The 8,399-nt window shown below is 39.2% G+C and overlaps 1 pseudogene; it reads left to right on the forward strand.

The window, feature by feature from the left end:
• Positions 1-1,231: 1,231 nt before the first annotated feature.
• LOC122755025 lies at positions 1,232-4,410 on the forward strand (annotated as a pseudogene).
• Positions 4,411-8,399: the final 3,989 nt, after the last annotated feature.

The following is an 8,399-nucleotide window of genomic DNA, read 5'->3' on the forward strand; positions in this document are numbered from 1 at the left end:
GGAATAAACATTTATATTGTACTTACTATATTCCATGCACAGTATTAGGCAATTTATCAATATTATCTCATCTGAGCTTCACAAAAGTCTTCCAAAGAAAATGCTGTTATTATGCCTATTTAACAGCTTAGGGAAGTGAGACAAACAAAGATCAAATGACTTTCCCAGGATCACATATGTAATAAGTGTCTAGGGCTTGATTTTAATTCAAACCTTACTAACTGCAGGCCCAGCACTCTATCCCCCACCACAAGATCCAGACATCTTAGCAAGTCTTATTCACTATCAAAACTAAAACAAAACCTTATGATTTAGTCAGTCAATAAACATTTAAACTCTACTAAATGGAGACTATTTATACATTGAACCTGGAAGAAGATATGCAAAAGCATTAATGTTATATGATACATGATCTGTATATAAAGAAAACATATTACTAAAGACAGGAATTGTCTCAATTCTCCTGAAAAGGAATTGTAAGAGAAGTAGAATGATTACAGCTATTTTCAGAGGATAAAAACCAAGAATTCCAATAAGGTGACAGGCATATTAATTTTAAAAAGAGAATGATGATCTTTAATGTGTTCACTTCACATACATACCAACCCCCACTAGCCTCCATACCTTAAAAGGATGCACAATTCAACCCATTAGCTGGTGCTCTGGGATTCACTCATAAATTTGCCTCTTGCTATAACACTGATATTCCCTTTCTCCTCAGAGTTTTGTTGCAAAAATAAAAAATAAGATAACATGTTGTGCCCAGCTATATGTAGTTAAAATGTAGCCCCTAGGTTTGGAACTATAAGACTGCAGAGATTTTTCTTAGAACATCCACACCCACCTTTCTTACTGTTCATTGTTCCATTGTTTTTCAGTTGTGTCTGACCCTTAGCAAAGATACTGGAATGGTTTGTCATTTCCTTCTCCAGCTCACTTTTTTTACAGATAAGGAAACTGAGGCAAACAGGGTTGAGTACCTTCATCAGTGTCACATAACTAGTAAGTATTTGAGGCCATTCATTAAAATGAATCTTTATGACTTCAGGAGTGGTGCACTGTCCATTCATTAGCTGCCCTGTCATACATTTCTTCCAATTCTGAAAACATTTCAAATGCTGACTCAGTGAAGCCAGAGAACTAAAGTCACTTAAGCCCAACTGCCTTACCAAAAAGAAAAAAAAAAATTAAAAAAAAAAAAAGAATGGTAGGGTGCATAAAAAAGGTGAGGATGGGTGTAGATGGGAATGTGTTAATTACCTTAATCAAGTTTCTGGGTAAGAGAAAGCCTATTGTCTTCCAGTAAGAGGGGTTACAGGAGAATTCATGAGTTGGAAAAGGGAGAGATTGATACAGGGGAAACAAAAGAGGAAGTAAAAGTCCATTGAGGGAGAGCAGTTCCCAGTAACAAGCATTTGAGTGGTAAGGGAAAGATATATTTTGTAATGGGAAATGGGGACATAAAAGGGGGTCTAGTGTTTAGGAGTTTAAAGCACAGGGATATCATTTCATCCAAAAGAATTTTGTGTCTCTATTGACAACATCCTGTCTCAGAAGAAGGTAGAGTTTCTGGGACAATGAGCATTCAGAAGGGTTGTAGTACATGGAACCAGAGAGGATATAAAGTGGCAGATTGGAAAAAAAAATTATCATGGTGGAGGCAAGACTTAGAATTGAACCAAATTTATTCAAACTCATGGAAGGGGATTAGAGGATCATGCTGGAATTAGTAATTTATTACAGAGAGGAGAAATAGTGAAGAGAGAGAGAGAAATAATTAGATAGCTAAAGAAAAGGAAGAAATAAAAAGAAATTAATAAATCAAGTAAAATTCCACAATTAGGTTAAGGGCTGAAAAATGGGAATTGTAGGACTGACAATAAGGAAAGAGAGTGTCTGTTTGCTAGTTGGTACAGTGGATAATGCTCAAGTCAGGAAAACTCATCTTTCTGATTTCAAATCTGACCTCAGACACTAACTAGTTGTATGACCTTGGAAAAGTCACTTAACCTATTTGCTTTAGTTTCCTCATTTGTAAAATGAGATGGAGAAGGAAATAGCAAACCACTTCAGTATCTTTGCCATGAAAATCCAAAATGGCATCAGAAAGAGTCAGAAATGACTATAATAACTGATAAACAACAAAGTAGATTAAGCAAAACTAAATATAAGAATAAAGTTCTTATTCAAAAGAGGAATGGGAACCAAAAAACCAAAAGAACAAAAAAACAAAACTGCTTGAGGGTGAGGGGTAGAATTCCAGATTCACAAAGAGAAAAACATAAATCTTACCCTGATAACTATAAATAGGAATGAATTAAATTACCTATTTAAATGAAATAATGACAGATGAAATAAAAAACCTCATAATCTTTTACTTATACGAATTAACATCTAAAACACAAATACCTAACTATAATAAAAATGAGATGTGAAAAATATTTACCATTCATCAACACAATAAAGAAGGAGTTATAATCATGCTATCATATCAAATTAAAAATTCAAAATATATAGAGACAAAGAATTACATTGTGTTGAAAGGAACCATAGCCAAGACAAAATTATCAATATTAAATGTATATTGCCCAAATGGCATAACATCAAAATTCTTAAAGGAAACACAAATTAAATTTTATGATGGCATAGAAAGTAGTACAATAATTATAAAAAAAATCATTTCCCTCTCTCAGAACTGAACAAATCAAACAATAAAAGATAAACAAAAGGGAAAATTAGGTAGAATCCAGCAAATTGCTAGAAAAATTAAAAGTAAAAGAAAGTCAGCTCTGTGGGAGAAGTATCAACCCCACACGACTCTTCCTGGGTCTCCCACCAGCCAGGCCCACTTCCTTAACCTTCCCCGACCTGTCCTCTCCATGGAAGACTGTCATCAGCTGTGGCACTTCTGAGGTTCCAGACAATGGGCTCACATCTCAGCAACTCTTCAACTGGAGATGGGCTCACAAACAATGACTCCCTTATCCTCCCAGGCTATATAGACTTCAAAGCAGATCAATTAGACCTAACTTCAACACTTACCAAGACCATAACTTTGAAGACTTCACTTGTTTCACCCCAGTGGACACAGTCTCTCAAGCTGGGATGGCTATTGCCATGGCACTGACAAGAGGTATTGGGTTTATCCATCACAACTGCACCCCAGAATTCCAGGCCAACAAACTGTGCAAAGTAAAGAAATCTGATCAGGGCTTCATCACAGACCCTGTGGTCCTGAGCCCTAAAGATTGAATCAAAGATGGGTTTGAAGTGAAGGCAAGGTATGGCTTCTGGGGAATCCCAATCACAGACAATGACAAGATGGAAAGCCACCTGGTGGGCATTATCTCCTCTCATGACATTGACTTTTCTTAAGGAGGAGGAACATGATTGTTTTCTGGGCAAGATCTAGTCTTGGCTGCTCCAGGAGTCACACTAAAGGAAGCCAGTGAAATCTTGAAGGAAAGCAAGAAAGGGAAGCTTCCCATTGTGAATGAGGATGATAAGTTAGTAGTCATCATTTCCCACACAAACCTCAAGAAAAATTGGGACTGCCCCCTGGCATCCAAGGACACCAAGAAGCAGCTTCTGTGAATGGCAGCCATTGGCACCCATGAGGATGACAAATATCAGCTTGACCTGTTGGCCCAGGCTGATGTCAATGTGGTTGTGCTAGACTTTTCTCAAGGAAACTCCATTTTCCAAATTAGCATGATCAAGTACATCAAGGAGAAATACAACAACTTCCAGGTTATTGGTGGCAATGTGTTAATAGCTGCACAGTAAAAAAAAAAAAAATGTCTCCCTGAGGCTGGAGAGGATGCCTTGAGGGTGGGCATGGGCAGTGGCTCCATGTTTATTACACAGGAAGTGCTGGCATGTGGGAGGCCACTAGGGACAGCTGTCTACAAGGCCTCAGAATATGCATGGTGCTTCTATGTCCCTGTCATTGCTGATGGTGGCATCCAAAACATGGGTCCCATTGCCAAAGAGCTTGCCCTTGGAGCTTCCACAGTGATGATGGACTCTCTGTTGGCAGTCACCAGAGAGGCCCCAGGTGAATACTTCTTCTCTGATTGGATCCGCCTAAAGAAATACCAGGGGATGGGCTCCCTTGATGCCATGGACAAGAACCTCAGCATCAAGAACTGTTACTTTAGTGAAGCAGACAAAATCAAGGTGGCTCAAGGGGTGTCCAGGGCCATGCAGGACAAAGGATCCATCCACGCATTTATTCCCTACTTGATTGCTGGCATCAAACATTCTTGCCAAGATACTGTTACTAAGAGTCTAATGGAAGTCAGAGCAATGATCTAGTCAGGGGAGCTGAAATTTGAGAAGAGGATATCATCTGCTCAGGTGGAAGGTGGTATCCATGGACTCCATTTGTATGAGAAGTGACTCTTCTGAGAAGTGGCTTTGTTTGTTTTTACTGCCTCTCACCTCTGCCTCTAGGTTTTTCAATAAAAAGATGGATATAAGGTCACTCCTGAATCCAGGTTCTCCTGAGTCCAGGGCCGGTGCTCCATCCACTGCACCACCCAGCTGCCCCTGAATTTCTTACTGAGATAGTTCTTATGATTTCAAAGTATTATCTTCCCATGTAGGAATGTAAACAGTTTGATCTTTAAATATCCCTCATGAAGTCATTTTCCTGTTCACCTTTTTATGCTTCTCCAGGATCTTGTATTTGAAAGTCAAATTTTCTATTCAGTTCAGGTCTTTTAATCACAAATGCTTGAAAGACCTCATTCTCATTGAAATCCCATTTTTGCCTCTGAAAAATCATACTCAGTTTTGCTGGGTATGTGATTTTTGGCTGAAGTTACAGTTCCTTTGCCCTCCAGAATATCATATTCCATGCCCTCTGGTCCTTTAATGTAGAAGCTGCTAGATCTTGTTTTATCCTTATTGGAGTTCCACAGTATTTGAATTCCTTTTTTCTAGCTGCTTGCAGTATTTTCTCCTTGACCTGGGAGTTCTGGAATTTGGCTATAATATTCCTGGAGGTTTTCCTTTTGGGATCTTTCAGGAGGTGATTGGTGGATTCTTTCAATTTCTATTTTAGCTTCTGTTTCTAGAATATCAGGGCAATTTTCCCTCACAATCTCTTGGAGGATGGTGTCTAAGCTTTTGTTTTGGTCATGGTTTTCAGGTAGTCCAATGATTTTCTAATTATCTCTCCTAGATTTATTTTCTAGGTCAGCTGTTTTTCCAAGGAGATATTTTACACTGCCCTCTATTTTTTCATTCAATTGGATTTGCTTTACTGTGTCTTGGTTTCTCCCAAGGTCACTAGCTTCCATTTGTTCAATCCTAATTCTTAGGCGATTATTTTCATCAGACAGTTTTTTAATCTACTTTTCCATTTGGCTTTTCAAATTGTTGACTTTTTTTTCCCATTCTTTCCTCCTTTTCTCTACATCTTCTTTCTATTTCTCCTACTTTCTCTTCAAATTCCCTTTTGAGAGCTTCCATGGCCTGAGACCAGTTCATAGTTTTCTTGGAAGCTTTGGATGTTGGAGCTTTGACCCTGTTATTATCTTCTTCTTCTGAGAATGTATTGTGGTCTACCTTACCCCCAAAGAAGTTTTCCATGGTCTTCTGCTTCCTCTGCCTGCTCATACTGGCTTACTATTTCTTGTCTTTTAACTCCTTCTTAAAGTGTGGCGCTGCTTCCAGGACACACTGTTCAAGCTACAGCATGGCCTGGGGGATGGTTTGGCTTCTTTTCAGCCTGCCTGGCCTCGTTTTCATTTGATTTTAAACTCTCCACTGGGGGTGTGTGTGTGGGGGGTGGGGCTGCTTCTAGGCTCCATTCCTGTTCTCAGCTTCAGAGGGTCCAAGGTGTTTGGGGTTGGGGGGGGGCAGGCTTTTATCTCACCTGGCTTGTTCTCAGGTCCGGAGATAACCTCAGGCCTATTTACTAAGAAACCAATCAGCAAAGCTTTCTGATGAGACTGCTCCCCTGCTCCCCTCCCACTGCTCAGGATTTCTTCCTGGTTGCCCTCTGGGGTGGGACAGTCAAATCCTTCCCTCAATCCACTGGAACCCCTGCACTTACCCCTCCCCCTCCTCCCCCAGGCCAGTGGTTCAGTCCAACCGTGCACTCAGTTCCAGAAGATACTGGTGCTGCAGCCAATTCAGAGGCACTGGGGCAAATACTTCTGGTGGGTGTCTGGTGTGTCAGCCCGATTGAGGGGATAGGCTTTATTTGTGGCCCAGCATGGCCCCCTGAAATCTGTATCTATAGAAATATCTATAGCTGGAGAAAACTCTCAGCCCGTATTTTTGTGTGTTTTTCTGCCCCAAGGTTTCTGACCCTGGGCAAGTCACTTGGCCCTGGTTGCCTCACCAAAAAACAAAACAGAACAAAGCAAAAATTCTTCACAAGAAAGTCACAGAAGACAGGGCTGAAAAGAATATGAAGGGATTATATCTGTAAACCATTTATGTTTTGTTCTTTGTAGGGCAGATGGGGAGGGGTATCTTATGTCTGGGGCTGGATTTGGGCTTGGGGGGCCTGCTGGGTCCAGGGATGGTACTTTGTCTACTGTGCCACCTAGCTAATTCATGATGACATCATTAAAATAGGGTTGAGGTGTAGGAGGAATAAACTGGGGGAGGAAGAAGGAGAGAGATGGTCTGGGGAGAGGTAGTTCACATGAAGGAAACAAGAAGAAAGCTTAGGGAGGAGAGTAGATGAGCGGGAAGGAGTTGGGGAGTGAGTGAACCTTAATATCATCAGAATTATATCAAAGAAGGAGTAACATACATACTTAAGTAGGTATGGTAATATACTTTTGCCCTGGGGGGGGAGGAAAAAAGGGGGGGGGTGAGAAGGGAAGGAGGAAAGGGCAGTTTGGGGGAGAGAGCAGTAAAAAGCAAAACACTTTCAAGGAAGATGAAGATGTTCTTCATTACTGTACCAGTATGACATATTGAATTGCTTGATCTCATAGGGAGGGTTGAGGAGGGAGGGAGGAAGAAAAATTTAGAACACAGACTTAGCCCAGGGACCCTGATCTCATTGGAGTGGGCTCATGGAGGGAATAGCTTTCATACCCAATTGGGAGGAGCAATCTATTTAACCCTGCAGGAAAATAGGAGGGGAAGAGGAGAAGGAAGGAAGGGTGAAAAAAGGGAGTGCAGAGCAGGAGAGAGGATAGTCAGAAGTAAGGCACCTCTGAGGAGGAATAGATAAAAAGAAGATAGAGTAAATGTCATGGGAAGGGAGTGGGATGGAGGGAAATAGTTATGATGATTGCTTATAATGGCAAAATGTATGGTACCTACTTTGCTGGGCTTTTGTGAAGAAGATTCTCTGTCAAGCTTAAGGTACTATATAGAGGTTGTAAGGAAGAGGATGCTATCCGGAAAACGTGGAGTGACCTACATGAGTTAAAGCAGAGTGAAATGTACTGTATACAAAATAACAGCAATAGTGGGGCATGATCTGCTGGGAAGCATGTGGTAGTTTTCAGCAAGGCAATGATCCAATGTAACCCTGAGGGACTTATGAAGATTGCAGCCCATCTGCAGAAAAAGAACTGATAGTATCTGAAAACAGATGGAAACACATTCAAATTTTTTTTTTCTTTTCCTCTTTGACAATTCCTTCATCTGAAGTTTGGGGGTTTTTTTACTGTTTTCTCTCACAACTAGCTAATATGGGAATTTTTTCCATGACTATTCATGTATAACTTATTTTGAATTGATTGAGTTCTTGTGGGTGGAAGGTGGGAATGGAGGGGGGAAGAGAAGTTGGAACACAAAGTTTTCTTTTTTAAATTGATGTTAAAATTTTGTTTTTACATATATTTTGGAAAATAAATCTCTATTCAGAATAAAAAACAAACAAAAAAGATTGATGTAAGAAAAAAGTCAGCTTCTATAAGAAAGTTTAAAAACTAAACCTTATTTTTCAGCAATCAGAATTTGCAAAAAAAAAATGAAGAGAAAAATACTAAATACATCCTTTATAAACCATAATGCAGAGAACAACAAATCATTTATGCAAGCAAGAACAAAAGGTACAGACCTAAAGATAATAATTAAAATTAAATATCAGCTATATCAAAGAACATCATGGAAAAAGTAACAGTGAAAGACCACAATAAATGAAGAACAACATGCACAAATTTACAAAACAATACTCATTGAAAATTATAGTCAAAACAAATATAGGTTAGAAAAACAGAAAAGGACATGGCTGATTAATGTATATTTTAATGACTGAGCCAACAATCAACAAGTCTTAAAATTCATAAAAGAGGATATTTTGAAAATTAAAGGAGAAATAGATACATTCATAGGTATACCAGAAATTATAAACAAAAGTAAATGTATTAATAAAAAAGATTAACTAAACTGATAAGTATTTAATCAAACTCATAAAA

The sequence above is a fragment of the Dromiciops gliroides genome, chromosome 4, assembly GCF_019393635.1.
Source record: "Dromiciops gliroides isolate mDroGli1 chromosome 4, mDroGli1.pri, whole genome shotgun sequence".
Taxonomy (NCBI): domain Eukaryota; kingdom Metazoa; phylum Chordata; class Mammalia; order Microbiotheria; family Microbiotheriidae; genus Dromiciops; species Dromiciops gliroides.